General features: G+C 35.5%; 1 protein-coding gene and 1 pseudogene across 14 annotated transcripts in view; one reads left to right on the top strand and one right to left on the bottom strand.

The window, feature by feature from the left end:
* The window catches only part of TCF12 (transcription factor 12), a 382,195-nt gene that overhangs the window by 239,157 nt on the left and 124,334 nt on the right, over positions 1–18,704 (bottom strand). The gene's annotated exons all lie outside the window — the stretch shown is intronic.
* The window catches only part of LOC141278128 (Krueppel-like factor 4 pseudogene), a 112,710-nt pseudogene continuing 102,833 nt past the window's right edge, over positions 8,828–18,704 (top strand).

Here is an 18,704-nt window from a genome sequence, read left to right as displayed (position 1 = left end):
AAACAAGAGTGTAGTCTGTTTTGTTCAATATTTTATGTTTGGTGCCTGCAACAATGCCTGACACACAGTAGGCACTAATAAATATTTGTGGAAGAAATAAATGTATAAAGTGGAAATAATACATTCAGTTTAATGTAAGTGGGGCTGAAACTGGTTCCCTATTTGTTAGCTTACCATTCTTCTTTAGAAATAATTGAAACCAATATTCTAAATAAATGAATAGTAGTTTAAAAATTCCAATGAGAAGCAGTTAGACTATAAATGACTCTATGAACTAGACAAGTAACTACCCCCAAAGAGCAAACATTATTTAAAAAGTGTTAGAGAAACCTAAATCCTCACTAGGCTTGGTGGCTAAACCACACACAGACGTTCAATATCACAGCTTTGAAATAACATCATTACATGTCCTAAGAAAAATCACTTTGTATTCACTATAGTACAGCCTAACGTACACTGCTATAAAAGGAACTCTAAATAAAAAATGTTCCAGAAATTTCATGTAGTCAGCATGATGTTGGGATATTTACAAATGTGGTTAGAAATGCAATAATCTCTTAAATTTGTTCTTTTTGTGTGTGTGTGTGGTACGCGGGCCTCTCACTGTTGTGGCCTCTCCCGTTGCGGAGCACAGGCTCCGGACGCACAGGCTCAGCGGCCATGGCTCATGGGCCCAGCCGGTCCGCGGCATGTGGGATCATCCCGGACCGGGGCACGAACCCGTGTCCCCTGCATTGGCAGGCGGACTCCCAACCACTGTGCCACCAGGGAAGCCCTAATCTCCTAAATTTGGTAACACATCTTTCATATTCCCTTAACCACTCAGTTACCCATTGTATTAATTTCTACCTTGCCAATATTTTGAGTAACTATCCCTTGCTCTGATTCAGGTCCTGTGTATTGCTTATTCTTCTATTATGTTCCATGCCAATCCACAGTTAACACTGCCAGCACAATTATCTTGCCATAAATACAAGTTGGATCACATCCATTCACTTTTAAAATATGATCCTCTGCTGCCTCAGGAATAACACTCACACTCCTGAGGTGGCATTCTTCGTGGTGGCCTCAATCTACTTTTTTCAGCTTCAATACTGAATACTATATTTCTCAGAAAACTCAATGCTTGGGATTCCCTGATGGCACAGTGGTTAACAACCTGCTTGCCAGTGCAGGGGACACGGGTTCGAGCCCTGGTCCAGGAAGATCCCACATGCTGTGGAGCAACTAAGCCAGTGTGCCACAACCAGTGAGCCGGCACTCTAGAGCCTGTGAGCCACAACTACTGAGCCTCTGTACCACAATTACTTAAGCCCACGCATCTAGAGCCCGTGCTCCACAACAAGAAAGCCCGTGCACAGCAACAAAGACCCAATGCAACCAAAAATAAATAATGAATAAATAAATAAAAATTAAAAAAAAGAAAACTCAATGCTCCAGCCTCATGAAGACATTAGTCACTCCCCAAACATGCCAAGCCTTGTCACACATTCATATTCTACTCCTATTGCTTCCTAGTCCTAGAATATCCTCCCTTATCTTTTCCCCCACCTACTGAGTTTCTAATTTTGAATCAGTCTAAGATCGAATGTCCTCTCTTCTGAGAAGTGTTCTCCATCAACTAAGTCAATATTAATCACACTTCTTCAGAAAGTAATTTGTACTTACTTTGTCTTCAACATTGACATTTACTTTTCACGTATACCCTACCAATAAAACTTTATAACAGGGAACATACCTCGTTCATCTCTATGTACTTCTGGTACTTCGCAGAAGTGTGGTATTTTGCATTCAAATGTCTAAGTAGCTAAGGCACATATAAAATTAGGGCATTCACATGACAGTCCATCATAAGAATTCAGTTAACTAGAGATGGGTTAAAAAAAGAAATTCAAAGTAGAAGAGGAATGTCTAGCAATCTAAGTAGATCTCCAAGAATTAGTAAAATAATAATAATTATTATTATTTTAAAAGTATTATGTTTAATAAGTATTATTTTTAAACGCAGATTGCAAATATGCTGGAGGCAATCTCAAAACTGAACTAGTGAGTTCAGCTTCCAACGTGATGTACTATGCTCCTACAGACAGCTACTATAAATTCTGGAGAAAAAATATAAATATAAAACAAACTACATAAAGACTCCACCTTAAGAGTAAACCTAAAGGGTCTACCAGGAAAATGAACAAAACCAGGCTGATTTTGGATGGGAATATAAACTTGGAAGAAGAGACCAGAATGAGTTTCTCCTTTTAACAGCTTTAGGGATCAGCACAAGTGAGTTTCCCATTTTAAAGCTTCATCCCGCAGGCAAGCAGCAGCCACAGCACGCAAGAACTAAAATTCCAATAGAAAACTTACTATCTTTCTGGATAGAAGAAAAACAGGAAAGAGCAGGACAACCATAATCACCAGAAAGTAAGGACAGAATCCCCAAAAGAAGAGAGGCAGAAAAGATGAGTCCCAAATTTTGGGCACATCTCTGCTCAAGTCTTTGGATGAGACCTGACGTACACATTCACAGGGCAGTTTGCACTTGAGGCTGAAAGAATCAAATCAAATTGAGATTTGAGCAGCTGCTAACCTCAGGCAAGATCGAATTTTCACTCTGAGTGTGATCCAATTAATGGCTCACTAAAACACAGAAATCAAAACTCTTTGGAGGAACATAAAAGAAACCAAAATTTCCACAAATAACATTCATGATATCTATAACACAAGCCAAAACTCCTTGACAATGAAATGTGACCCAATCTCAAAGAAAAAGATAATCAAGAGGCCAACTTCAAGATGACACAGCTACTGAGATTTTCAGACAAGGGCATTAAACCAGGTACCTTACTATACCCAATCAAGTAAAGGACATATGCTTGTAATGAATGAAAAGACTGGAAATCTCACAGAGAAAAAGAAAACACACACACATACACACAAAAAACAAATGAAAGTTTTAAAAATTAAAATATCTGAAGTCTAAAAAAAAAATTATTGGATGGGTTTAAGAAAGGAATGGAGATGACAGTAAAGAGTGAATGAATTTGATGACAGATCAACAGAAATAATTCAATTTGACAAAAAATTAAAAGAAAATAAACTGGGTCTTAGAGACCTAAAGGAAGATATTAAAAAGTCTAACATAGAGAGAGTCTAATAAGAGATGAGTAAGTCTAATAAATCTAATAAGAGAACAAAGAGACTAGGGTAGAAAAAATTTTTGAAGAAATAATGGCCAGAAAATTCATAAATGTGGTTAAAAGACACAAATTTACCAGTTAAGGACACTCTGTAAACCCAAAAGGATAAATATTAAGAAAACAGGATACCATAGTCAAATTTCTGACAACCAAAAATACAGAGAAAACCTTGAATGTGGACAGAAAAAGGACACATTACATACAGAAGAACAACAATTCAAATACTGCAGACTTGTCTTTAGAAACTATGAATGTCACCAGATGTGGAAACACATCTTTAAAGTACTGAGGCATGGGGATCTCAGCCAGAATAAAAATATCCTTCAAGAATGGAGATGAAATACATTTTCAAATAAAATAAAATTAAGAATTTGTTACCAGCAAAACTTCAGTACAAAATACTAAAAGAAGTTCTTCAAGCTGAAGGATATGTTATCAGAGAGAAACCTGAATCTTGAGGAAGGAAAAAAGAACATGAGAAATAGTAAATATAAGAAACTTTTTTTTTTCTTTTAACTTCTTTAAAAGTTATTTATATAAAAATTGTAACATTCTCTCACAGGAGTTACAATGTATTTAGCTGTAATACATATGACAAATATAGCATAAAAGAAGGCAGGGGTGGGGAAAAATAGACCTATAAGGTTACAAGATTTCTACATTTTATGTGAAACGGTAGAATATTAACTCTAAACTGACTGGGAGAAGTTAAGTTAATGACATATATAACCTGAGAGAAACTACCAAAGCGGAAAAAAATGCAGAGGCATCACTAAAAAGCCAACCAATAAATTAAAATGGAGTCCTAAGAAATAGCCAAATCCAAAAGAAAGAAATACATTTGAACAAAATATAGAAAGAAAAAACAGAAAACAAATGAATTAGTACACCTTAATCTAACCATACAATAAAACATTCCATTTTTGTCTGAGGAGGAAGACAAACAGAGAAGCATCAAACAGATACTACTCATTTCAATGAGAACACACCTCATTGCTCTGTGAGCTCACAAAGTTCATGCTGTTGCTCTTCTTCAACAAGACAATTATATTTGGGTTTGGTGCGGGAAAAGAAAGATGAAAATATTACATTGCCCTTGCACATTAAACAAAAAACATACAGTACCACACCACTGTGAAAACTGCATACAGAAGTTTTTAGGTTGTTTATTTTTATAGTACCCATCAGGATCATAAGTCAGTACCAATAAAGCAGCTTCTGCATAAGTACATTTTGGTGGATTTTTGCTGATTACCTAACACAATTTGCTATTTAAAAACAGCTGTGTGAGCAATTACTATTCTTAATTCCACAAACAATTCTATTCATTTCCTGTAATAAGGCCTGTGTACTCCCTGCGTTCAAGTCTTAGACCATTAATTCCTGTAATGGCAACACACTCTGCCTCTCTCAAAGGAACTCTGTAAGAATTTTTCCATCGTGTTTTCCTCATATTTTAAAATCCCATCCTCATATACTCTTCAAACTCCCACTCACTTATTTCTAAATTCACAAAACAAAAATTTACATTGACTACCTTCACTCCTTTCAATTTATGCACTTACTCATTAATGAATCTCTTGCTAGTATCTAGCCTCTTCCTAGACCACACCAGCAAAACCCAATGCCAGTCACAAAGAAGGCTCTCAGTAAACATTTGTTTATATGATAAAACTGAACTCTTTCATGTCATCAAAGGTTATTCTAATCATAAAGCATAAAGGCCCCTTCTTGGTCTTAATTTCTTAGATCTCTATCGAAGAGGTCTACAAATTTCTCCTATAAACAGCTGAACAGTAAATATTTTATGTCTGTGGGTCATACCCTCTCTTTACCAACTGTTCAACTCTACTACTGTAGCACAAAAGGAGTCAAAGGCGATATGTAAACAAATAAAGAGTAACTGTATTCCAATAAAACTTTATTTATAAAAACAGGTGATGAACCATGGACCATATTTTGCCTACCCCTGCTCTATGGCATCCAATACTGTTAACCACCTTGCCTCCCTGGGATTTGCTGACAATAACCTTTGGGCCCCTATTTCTATATAGTAACACTTCCCCTTCTAGTGAAAAACTAAAAGTACCTGCTCTTCATTCCAAGAACTTCTCAATTTATGCTCTACCCCTTCAACTGCTCACTCAGTTTTATGATTTTGACCATCCCATCTGAATGATCAATTTCCAAATGCACACTCCCAGCTTTAAGCTCAGTTCTGTATTTTGCATCTTGAATCATCAAATTCCTGCTGGAAGCTTTCATTCAGCTCTCCTGCCATCATCTTAAACCCATATCTGAAACTAGACTTTTCACATACCCTTCACTTCCTCATATGCCTTTGGACCCTAATTATTAATATTTCTAATACTACAGGTAGTACTATAATAGTTCAGGTCAACCTGGCATCATCTTTGATTTTCTCTTCTCTTCTCCCTCCACTATCCCTATACTGAGTATTCTTTATGAATGTCTCCTGAAGCAGCTTTTCCATTCCTACTACCACCTTTTTATTCTGAGCTTTTATGATATCCTACTTAGACTCTTTTGCTAGAGTCTCTCTGAATCTCCCTAAAACACTATTTCAAAATATTTAACCTAATAATAGCCTGCCATTGTAGTCTTCCTAAAACAAATCTTCAAAACATATTACCCCCAGATTTAAAAAGTAAACACTTCCAGTGCCCCACCACCAACAGAATTAATCCAAAATTCTTCAACCTGAAACTGAATATTTACTCCTCTGTTCCACAAATGTTTACCATCAATTGTGCTAGGTTTTGTCCCTCCTATGTTTAAAGCCTTTGAAAACCCAGTTACAATTGCCTCACTGCTTCCAACCCTAATAGTCAAAAACGCTAATTTCCTATTATGGCATACACAGTGTCATGCTCTAGGGAGGACTCTAGGCACTGTTGACAGAGACATGCACAAGACACAGAAACCCTGCCCCTCAAGGAGCTGTCATTCAGTGTTTTGCATTCAAACTCATCGGTAACCATGAGGCACATTCATTGTACACAGTACTATTCATGAACACTTATTGCTCTTATTATTCCTCTTGGCACTTCTATCTCCTCTACACTTAATTCTTACTGATTTTATGCTCACTTTAAATTCCACCTCTGCTGTAAAACATGACCAACCTCCTTAATCCTTACTAGGTCCTCTCTTTAATATTTATACTTATAAATCTACATCGCACAGCACAGAAGTTATATTGTTCTTAAGAGAACACCATCCAACATGGGGTCTCAAATTAATTTAAGACCAAAGACCACATTCAGCCCTCATTCTGTTTCACCTGCAGTGCTAAATACATAGGAGACACTCAATGAAAAAGTTTTTGTGTACAAAATGACACTGCTAATTAATATATGGACAGATTTTCTAGTAGCAGCTACAGCTTTTACTTACCTACTTACATTCACTTTCCCCAGCCCCACGATGAACAGTATGAGTTTGCAAAAGAGCATTCATAAGGGATACAACTGATGACCAAAGCACAGAACAAAGGTAACCACATCAAGAAGACACTCAAATGAAACACCTGACATTAGCTCAGAGCTCTAATGGAATGAACTAAAACTCTCTTGTTCATACTCACAGGTATTTATTACAGTAACATGTAAGCAAAAATTACTGCCATGTAAAGATTTCTAAATTTTATACTCTCATAATTAGTGTCTAGCCCTTAAAAAATTGAATTTAAGTAATTTAAAAACATCTACAACTTATGAAGGTGAATAATTACATCAAAACACTCCCCCACCATCCAACTTTTAGAGCTATTAAACTAGTTGAAAAAGTTGAACATTGCCTATGTAATAAATAAAGCATACCACTCTCTTCTTAAATTGAAGTATAGCTGACTTACAATATTGTGTTAGTCTCAGGTGTACAGCAAAGTGATTCAGTTATACATATGCTTTTTCTCAGATTCTTTTCCATATAATATCTTCTTTATCCATCTGCAATATAATTATTCTCCAGTCTGTGGGTGCCTACCCAGGGGTATGGGACTTAATTATATCATGAGTCCACTCCCCTACCCATTTCATTGTTGTCCCTTCTTCATGTCTTTAGTTGTAGATCTTTTCTGGTAGGTTCTGTTCCTTTTCACTGACAGTTGTTCTGCAGGTATTTGTGAATTCTGGTGTATTTGTGAGAGGAGGTAAGCTCAGTGTCTTTCTACTCCGCCATCTTGGCCCTGCCACCCATATCACTCTTGAAATCTCAGAGTATTTTTAGTTTAAAAGTAAAGGACTGGTTATCAAAATTATTTACCAGGAACTTAAAATTTACATTAAAAATCATCTCTATTATATAACAGAATATAATCTGGACAGAAAAATAAGATCTGCACCCCAAATATTACATATTGCCTGTGGGCATGGAAAATGATATACTTTGCAAAACTGGCAGTTTCTTAAAAGATAAAAACACATACATCCTTTAACACAACAATACTATCCCTAGGTATTTGTGCAAGGTAAAGTGAGAAAGAAGTACACCCACAAGGAGTCTTTTACATGAATATTAAGGATAGTATTCATAAGAGCTAAAATTGGAAATAATCCAGGTACCCATCAATAAAAAAGATGAATAAAGGAACTGTGGTTTATTCATTCAATGTAATACTGCTCAACAATACAAAAAAAACCAGACTAGTGGTGCATGCAACGACATGCATAAATTTTGAAAACATTATGCTTAATAAAAGATACCAGATACCAAAGATTGATTTCATTTATATGTTGACCTACAACAGAAAAAACAAAATCATAGTCATAAAAATAAAGATTGTGGTTGCTTCTCAGGTAGAGAGTTGACAAGGAAGGAGTAAAAGGGATATAAATGGGGTGAGGAAAATGTTTTATAAAACAACAAAATGTTCCTAAGTTTATTCAACTGAAAATAACAATTATAAACTGTGGACCAAACTTTTAAAAACAACTGTTTAAAGACAAGGAAGAATGAACAAAAGGAGGCAAAAACTGAAAAGGATCTGATCAGTGAAAAAATATAACCAGACTCACTAGGTAAGATCCAAATCTTTATGATTTGTCTGATGAGGGCATTTCCCAGGCAGCATGGCATGTGGTGGCTAGATAAGCAGAAAGCCACTATTTTCTTTGCTTAAGGAAGGAGCCAAAACATAGAATTTGGGAATGCCAGTGTGGCTGGAAATTAAGGAGGGAAACAAAGAAAGGAGAAAGCCACAGTTGGGTTTCAACTGCTGGGTACCAGGGAGGAAAGTAATTAGAGGGGGCTTGATAAATAATTTGAGCTTTCCACAGGCCTGCCTTAACAAAGCATAAAATCAAGCCTCAAGATAACTGACCAAAAATGTTTAACTACTTACAAATAATGTAAATTCTTATTTGTTTTATAGAGCAAAAACAAAACTCTGCAGATGAAGAGAAACTAAAACCTCTATAACACATCTTCTACATTGAAAAATATGAAATAAAAAATTAATAGATGTGTGGAGAAATTAAAATGTGACCTATAGTCTAGGAAACACATTCCATACAGCCACATCTCAAGATGACAGATGTTGGAATAAGCAGAAAATGATTTTAAAACAGCTATTATAAGTATTGAAAGACTTTAAGAAAAAGATGGTCAAAATGAAGGAACAGATGGAGACTCTCAATAAAGAAAAGCTTTTGAAAATGGGAATTGCAGAATTTAAAATTACAATAACTGAAATAAAAAATTTGCTGAATAAGCTTAACAATGAACTGGAACCAGAAGAAGAAATGGTAAGTGACATTGAACATAAAAAATATTGGGAAAAAAAGAGTAGAGCTTTAGCTACCTGTTAGACCATACTAAATGGTCTAAAATACATGTAATCTGAGTATCAGAAGGAGATGAGAGAAAAAATGAGGCAGATTATATATCTGGAGTAAAATTTGGCAAAAAGTTTCCCATAGCAGTGAAAAACATCAACTTGTATGCAAATCTAATGAGCTCAGCAATTCTAAGCAGGAGAAATTTAAATACTAACAAAGCACAACTTGGAATGAAGAGTTTAAAATTTTAAAACAAGAAACATACTAGTACCATAGTCAAATGATAGCTTTAGAAACAGTAGTGGGTACCAAAAGCAAATGATCCCCAATATTAGATACCATAAGAGAAAGAGACACTGACTTCTAAGGTATTCTTTGAAGTTCAAATAGAAGTCTACACATGTGTGGCAAGGATGACATGGTGACTTGATATAAAAGCACTAGCCTGGTCTTTGCTGAAGCAATAGAAAGCAAACATCTATAAGTTTTTTCCTTTAGGGGCTTCCCTTGTGATGCAGTGTTTAAGAATCTGTCTGCCAATGCAGGGGACACGGGTTTGAACCCTGGTCCGGGAAGATCCCACATGCCGTGGAGCAACTAAGCCCATGCACCACAACTACTGAGTTTGCACTCTAGAGCCCGTGAGCCACAATTACTGAGCCTGTGTGCCACAACTACTGAAGCCCGCATGCCTAGAGCCCGTGCTCCGCAACAAGAGAAGCCACTACAATGAGAAGCACGCGTACCAAAATGAAGAGCAGCCCCCGCTCGCCACAACTAGAAGAAAGCCCACGCACAGCAACGAAGACCCAATGCAGCCAAAAATAAATAAGATAAAATAAATAAAACATTTTTTTAAAATGTATAAAATCCAAGCCTTACCTTTCCATTACCTTTCAAACATTATCTATTCCTACAATCAATATCTCTCTTTTTCCAATTTTGGGACTGGCAATATGGAATAAAATGAATGATTATTACTAATGCAAACATCACAATGCTATCATATATTTAAAATAATAATGCTTTGAAAAACTGTACAAAGAACTTAAAGAAAGACTGTTCATATGATTAATTCTTTCAGAGGTTCCTGAGAAATTAATGCATAAAAACTTCACCGTAAAAGTGAAATACTATTTTAAATTAATATAAAATTAAAAGTGAATTTTATCATATTATGAGCATATTTGGTCTTATGTACATAAAACTGTAAATTTGTGGGTTCCTAGAGAAGAATGGGTACATACATAAGTCAAATAAACAGCAGCATAACAATGTTAGGTTGGTACAAACCAAAATGATATAATAAAAAAAACTATCCAAATGATAGAGAGTGCATGCTTTTTGTAAAACAGGAAAGGGATCTCGGTCTTTCACCATGGTTTAACTTCAGTGGAACAATGTGAGTGGTGGCTCAAGGTTGGTAAATTCTTCCAATTACACCCAGGAGATAAAACTAAATCTAAAGGGTGAGAAGGTAAATGCAATGTTATTTTTGAAAATTTAATGCAAGTAAAAGGTAGAAAATTTTATGTTGTTAAAATGTGATTTATATCCAGTGTTTAAAGGAAAGGTTTATTCAGCTGAGGGTAAATTTTGTCTACAAAATTTTCAGAAATATTTGTTTTCCCTCACAATCCAAATAAAGCAGAAGAGGGGAAAGTCAAGAATAATTTTTTAATACCTCTGTGCTATTGCAGTAAGATACTACCGTCTAACACTTAAAAGCTGATCTTCAGTTTCTGCTCAAGGTGAAGATCTCCATAATCCAATCAATCTGTGGTCATTCAGCACCATTACAATTTCTTATATTAAGCATCTCTACTAAACTACTAAAATTATTATTATTTTTTAAATGGATTTATTTATTTATTTTTGGCTGTGTTGGGTCTTCGTTTCTGTGCGAGTTCTTTCTCTAGTTGCGGTGAGCGGGGGCCACTCTTCATCGCGGTGCGCGGGCCTCTCACTGTCGCAGCCTTCTCTTGTTGCGGAGCACAGGCTCCAGACGCGCAGGCTCAGTAGCTGTGGTGCACGGGCTTAGCTGCTCTGCAGCATGTGGGATTTTCCCAGACCAGGGCTTGAACCCGTGTCCCCTGCATTGGCAGGCAGATTCTCAACCACTGCGCCACCAGGGAAGCCCTAAAATTATTATTTTTGAATAGTTTTAAGTGTATGAAATCGTTATCCTGTTCAGTATTTCTGAAAATAAGATTGTAACTGATACACAAATAGAAGACAGCCTAATCTAACAGAATGGTATAGAGACCCAGAGTTAAATACAGGTTAAGAGGTTAAAATCTCACAATTTTGCTCTATAAACATCTATGATAAAATAACCTATCTGTACCTCTGAGAATAATTTAAAACGTTTCCCAAGTATCATTCAGAAGGCCTTTCAGGTATTTAAAACCCTACGGAAAAAGTGATGTCAATGGTAAAATGCTGGCAAAATACTTTTAGTTGACAATATTTCCTTAAGTCGGCACCTATTCATTCGAACTTTGTGGCATTTGGCTGAGTTAGCCATTATTCGCCCCTTAAAACCCTAAACCCAAAGAAGTTGTAAAGATAAAATGCATAGTTTAAATGGATTTCTCCCTATGAGCAAGGAACTAGACTTAGCTTCGTGACCTCCTCAATTATGTCATTAACAAGATAGGGGAAAGGATGGGTAAAATATGAGGAGTTTATAAATTGTTCAGAGCTGCTTTGATAGAGAAGAGGAAGAGAAAATAACTATACTTAGATTTCATAGTGATCAAAAACAGATCTGTCTTCCACCAACTCAGCAAATAAGCACACACTCAATTCTAAGTAATATATCGCCTTGTTTTATGTATCCCCTTGTTAGTCTCAAAGTGAAAAGGCTTGAATTGCACTGATTTGATTTACTCAATTCTGTATCTGCATACAATACCAAATATCTTAATTATCTGGTATTCTTCTCACCTCTTCTCAACATCTGAATCTCTGGTCTAGTTTTTCCTCCAGACCTTCAAACCAGCATTCCTATCTTTGATCACGTTAGCTTTCAAAGCTCCTACTATCCCAGGAAAACCACTCAATTTCTCCCTTGGTGTGCCTTCACTTAGAGTAAGTTATTTATTCATAGAGTGAAGAAAACTTAACACATTCTAAACATTTAATATATTTATTCCAGAAGTTTTAAGAGTGCCTGAAAAAATGGATCTAGTTGATTTCCTTCTATACCCAATTTCACTACTTAGTCTCTAACTCTGTCCTTTCAGCTCAACAAAGCATATCAGGAAACTACCAAAGCCATATCCAGAAAATAATGCTCAGTCAGATGGACCCAAGCACAATCCGAGGCTTTTCCATTTACTAGGTATGTGATGACTCTGTCTCTTCTTCTATAAAATGGGGTTTAATAATAGTATATAACTCACAGACTGAGGATGAGAATTAAATAAGATGATACTTATTAGATACTCAGTATAGTGTCTGTCACACAGTAAATGCTCAATAATATAAGCTGTCTGAAACTGCAGAGATGGCCTTTTAATTCTCATTGTTAGAAAACTCATTTGGCAGTCTTGCCACATGAGAAAAATTGTGGAAGGTCGGTATCTGTTGTTTAACGAACTGACTGGATCTAGGTTGTATTTCCCATTTGTGGTATTACCTTTTCCAGTATCAGTTCCTCTCTGACCGGAATAATGATAGCCTGCTGGGGTAATAATCTTCCTCAACATGGATGATTGATTATTCATAGTAAATGATGTCATCTCTCAAAGTCTAACCACAGAGTAGAACACTGACACAAGGTGAAGCCCACTGTGAAGGTACTCAGGCTGCAAAGACATTCAAGTTTATGCCAAATCAACTTCATTTTTTCCCTGCTTTTATGAGACAAAACCCTAGAAAATAAAAAAGAAGTAGTACAGTCGGCTCTCTGTATCTGCAGGCTTATCATCTGCAAATTCAACCAACCATGGATGGAAAATAGTTGAGGAAAAAATCCCCGAAAGTTCCAAAAAGCAAAACTTCCATTTGATGTACACTGGCAACTATTTATATAGCATTTACATTATATTTACAACTATTTAGATAGCATTTACATTGTATTAGGTATTATAAGTAATCTAGAGATGACTGAAAGTATATGGCAGATGTGCATAGGTTATACACAAATACTATGCCATTTTACACAAGGGACTTGGGTATCCATGGAATACGGCATTCCAGCACAGTCCTGGAATCAATCCCCTGGAGATACCGAAGGATGACGGTATCTTCATACACTGGAGGAGTGGGCGAAGGAGTCAAGGTAGTAGGCCAAACAGTTCAAATTGTAGGACTTAAATGTCACATCTTTTTCTTTGCCTCAGTTTCCTCATTTGTGAAAATCAGATAACAATGGCTCTGCCTACTTAAATGAGACAGCATGTAAAATGCTTGGAAAGCACCTTGCATGTAGTAGTTTCTTAGTGTTTACAATGACCTATCCTCACAAAACCGTTCCCCTACAGTGTTTTAGTGTGTTATTTTAAAAGATTAAGGTAACACAAGACAGAAAATACTATCATTAAGTCACTCACTGTTTTGTACAATTACCTAATCATGACTCTTTCCACAATTTAACAATTTCTATTCAATAAGCATTTACTGAAGGTCTACTGTGAGTTAGGAACCATACTTTGTCATTCACTCCCCCACCAACAAGTGTCTCTTATTTGCTTTTTACATCTTCCCTGTGGTAGGCCATCAGCCCCACAAATTATGAAGCAAGTTAAAGTCAATAAAGCAGATGAAGTGCTCCCCCCTCCATAAATGCCTTTACATTTTATATCCACTGACTTAAAGACATATATGTATGTGGAAATCATAACAAATCTATGAACCCTGGAAAATACTGAATTCTTTTCAAGCATAAGATGTTGCCCCAAAAATGGTGCTAGAAGAAATTAACCTGAAAATCCCATGTGACTGAGAGTCAGAATGAAAAGCTTTAACTCTAACAAAGTAAAGGATGCTTTAATTTTGGCCATAAAAATGTGTAAAAGCAAGACTGATTTTTAAAATTTAGAATAGCTTTAGAAAAGAAGAAAAATCAGTAAAGTGAATCAATCACAGATCTGGAACGCTCTCTGAGCATGATGATTCATTCAACAAGTAGAATGTATGCCCTGGAAGAGCTTCTCTAATGAACAAAAAGTTCATTAAAATGAAAATAATTAATCAATGGTGTAAGAAGTGTTAAACTATATTTTTAAAATCCACAGATAAATTCTTAAATAATAAAAAATTTAAAGCCCAGTAGAGTCATGTGGCTCATTATTGCAGATTTAATATAATGTGCTCTTACTCATGTCTACGTTCTCATAAATGCAATAATGCAATTGTTATATCCCATTTTTTCCTCCTAGCATCTCTGCTTTTTTCACTTTTCCCATTTAGTTTAAAAGGTTTTTTTTTTTTTTGACAGTTTCCAATTTGGAACTGTCCAATCTGAATGTACAAAACCATTCTACCTTATTTTTCTCTTTTATCTATTAAGCTTCTTTTAATAAAAGTTTCTTTCCATCACAGTTTTAAGTAAAAAAGCAAGATACAAATTGCATGTTTACTATGATAACTACTTAAAAACAATGCCTAAGGGGAAAAAAACTGGAGGGAAATACAAAAAGTACTAATAGGTTCATTTAAAAAGTTGGATTGTTATTTGCTTCCTTTTTTCTGTTTTCAATTTTTCCTGAAATAAGGTTCCATCATTTGAAAAATTTTTAATGAGTTTATATAATTTAAAAATAAGCTTTTCTCAAATTTACAAGACAGAAACAGACACAGAAAACAAACGTATGGTTACCAAAGGGGAAGGGGGAGGAAGGATAATTTAGGAATTTGGGATTAAATTATATATATTACTATATATAAAACAGATAACCAACAAGGACCTTCTGTATAGCACAGCGAACTACACTCAATGTCTTGTAATAACCTATAATGGAAGAGAATGTAAAAAAAGAATATGTATATTTACATGTATGTATAACTGAATCACTTTGCTGTACAACTGAAACTAACACAACACTGTAAACAAACTATACTTCAATAAATTTTTTTCAAAAAGAATGGCTTTTACACAGGGAACTGTATTCAATATCCTGTAATAAACCATAATGGAAAAGAATATGAAAAAGAATATATATACATATGTACGTATAACTGAATCACTTTGCTGTACACCTGAAACTAACACAACACTGTAAAACAACTATACTTCAATAAAATAAATTAAAAAAATAAAAAATAACGTGGTTTTTTTTTAAATCTTAAGTTAAACCAAAAGCAATCACTGGGCAAATACAGACCTCTTTCCAGTCTAACATACATTATCATTTAAACATGTATATATTTAAATATTTTCTCTTAATTATGCACAATTCAAATGCAATCACAAACACATCAAGAAATTAAGTATCTTTTACTTCACAGAAATTTCATCAACTTAAATACTGCTTTAAGTGAATTAAGAACACTTAGTTTCTCCAAAGAACACATACAAATGGCCAACAAGTGTATGAAAAGATTCTCAAGATCATTAATCATCAAGGAAATGCGAATCAAAACCACAATTAGATATTACTTTGCACCTGTTAGGAGAGCCCTTATAGAAAACAGAACAAAACAAAACAAAACAAAAAAACAGAAAATATGTATCAGCAAGGATGTGGAGAAATTGGAACCCTGTATATACTGTTGGTGGGACTGTAACAATATGGAGGAAAACAGTACAGAGGTTTGTCAAAAAATGTAAAATAGAACTACCATATTATCCAGCAATCCTGTTTTTTCTGGGTATTTATACAAAAGAACCAAAGACAGAACCTCAAAGAAATACCTGCACTCTCAAGTTCACTGCAGCATTATTCACAATAGCCAAGAGGTGTAAACAACATGAATATCCACCCATAAATGAATGGATAAAGAAAACACAGTACATTCATACAACAGAACACTATTCAGCCTTGAAAAAGGGAAATCCTGTCATATACTACAACATAGTTGAACCTAGAGAACACTCTGTTATGTAAAATAAGCTAGTCACAGAAGGACAAATACTGCACGATTCCACTTAGATGAGGTATCTAAAGGAGTCAAATTCACAGAACAGGAAGGTAGAATGATGGTTGCCAGTGGCTAAGGGAAGGGATAAATGAGGTACTGTTCAATGGAAACAGAGTTTCAGTCATGCAAGATGAAAATGTTCTAGAGATTTTGTGTGCAACAATGTGCATACAGTTAACAATACTGTACCTCACACTTAAAATTTTAAAAGGGCATATCTCACGTTAATGTGTTTTTATATTTAAAAGAAAAGAGAACACCTAATACTTCATAAGAAAATTTATATGTAAATAATATCATCCAATGAAGGAGGGGAAACCACTGTTTTTTAAACATAGAAAAATGATGTCCATTTCTTATATCTTATCTCTGTAAGAATGATCTGTTTTCATTCCTTAACTTTATCCTCAAAGAAACCCTTCCTACTTTTGTTTCCTTTCACCCAAGGCCATCTGATGAGCCACAACTGAGTCAGACCCACAACTAGCTAGGCATTCATTTTACTTTATTCCCTGCCGTAAAATAAGGTAAAAGGCATTTTTGTAATTACATCCAGTAAATGGCATACAGGCAAGGGCTAGAAAATGGCAATTATATTCACAATATAAAATATGCTGCAAACATACCAAGAAAGGATTCTAATTATGGGCCCCAATCCAAGACTTTTTTCAAAAATGTGCTCAGTAAACTTTTGATATAATGGTCATGTCTTCTTCTTATGTCACCCAAAATAACTTTCATGAATATGAAGAAAGACAGCTCACTAGTAATGGGATTAGGTAAACAATAAATGGATTTTAACAAAAGTGAAAGGCGGCGTTCTTCATACAAACTAAATGGCTACTATAAATTCGGAAAGACCATTTTCTTATAAAAAAACAAACAAAACAACCCCAAACCTCAATTACTTTTGCTTTTGCATAAGTGATGTCTTTTGTATTTTAACTCCAGCAGTTGCCAAAATAAGCCCATTTACACGTGATGCCTCTCAACTAGCAAATTTACATTTGGATTTTGTTGGCTTTGGACCAAGCATTCTGTTCTCTTCTTTGCACCATTGTTGTTTTCAGGCTTGGCAGTAGCTCTAGATCTTTGTTTAACTTAGTTCCCTTGTCTAACTTCTGCAGTATATACACACTGTAAAATCAGCATGAAACATTTTAGCTTCCATCGCCACAATTAATTCCCACCATGGCAAAGGCTTGCAAAGTATGTTTATGTGGACCCAAAAGAAAAAAACATAGAGAACACAGCACTAATTTCTCCATCTGATGATTTAAAAAGCAATAAGAGAATTATTTGGTTCAACAGTATGCACAAATGATTTATCATGAAGATCGTATCTTTTTTTTTTTTTTTGCGGTACGCGGGCCTCTCACTGCTGTGGCCTCTCCCGTCGCAGAGCACAGGCTCCGGACGCGCAGGCCCAGCGGCCATGGCTCACAGGCCCAGCCGCTTCGCGGCATGTGGGATCCTCCCAGATCGGGGCAGGAACCCGTGTCCCCTGCATCGGCAGGTGGACTCTCAACCACTGCGCCACCAGGGAAGCCCGATCGTATCCAATTTTAATGTATTAAGAGCTGAGTAATCAGAGATCACCCCAGCAGTCACAGATAAATTTGTTAGGCTGACAAAATTCTCATCTTTCTCTTCAACTCTATGCCCTTCCAATGCATTTTTAGTTTTGTCTAATATTTGACGTCAGGTAGAGTCTCCTGCCTCAAATTCTTCATGTAATTGTGAAAATGACAGCTTAATTCGTTAAACTTAATACCTGAGAGCCTCTTTATAGACTCACATGAGGCGATCATGCAATGGATCAATAATTTTAAAGGAATTTATATAGTATTATGAGTTTGATCTTCAGCATTCTATGGTAAAACTTAAAAATGTGTGTGGATATGCTAAATGCACGTAAAGCACAGAATGTGACTGTAATAACTTCCACAATTCCCATTTATATAATCATGAATAAACTCAGTTCCCTTCATATTCATATTATGACTAAGCCAATCATACTACATGCAATTTTTCACCCTAATTGAGGCAGCAATATTATTAGAAAAATTCAGAAGAATTTTACTGGCTCTGAATTGTGTTTTCTTGTATTTACATCTGATCATGAGACATCCTCAATGTCCTGAGAACTCACAGCCTTTCAAAAATAAATCATAGGGTTAAGACTTTATTTGAAAAGGCTTCTATCTCTTTCTACTAAATACCAGCTTAAAAACAGCTGTTCCTTCATTTGAAGGTTGAGCTCTTCTTCATATTACTTTTGGAGGAAAGGAAAGTCAGTAAAGCTATTTTTCAGAAAGTCAAACTCCTACTATTCAGCCAATTCTTGTGGAACTCCTTTCCATCTGTTCCCTGACATTTCAGTCAGGTTATGCACTTGCCAAAGAACTTTCTTTGGATACTGAATACACTGGTGAAGACAAATGGGGAAAGAATCAATTTACTTGTTACTAAGTATCACTAATTTAAAATATGAACAGCCATCAAGTGTTATGTCAAGATAAGTCTACAAACATACAGTCCATTTTATAAACAATATCAGGAATGTAGACTGAACAAGAAGTTAATGACTCAGAATATTTTTGCTACGTGGTTGCATTAA

Source organism: Tursiops truncatus, chromosome 2 (genome assembly GCF_011762595.2).
Source record: "Tursiops truncatus isolate mTurTru1 chromosome 2, mTurTru1.mat.Y, whole genome shotgun sequence".
Lineage (NCBI taxonomy): Eukaryota > Metazoa > Chordata > Mammalia > Artiodactyla > Delphinidae > Tursiops > Tursiops truncatus.
Note: the sequence above shows the minus strand (reverse complement) of the source record. Positions and strands in the feature narration are given on the sequence as shown.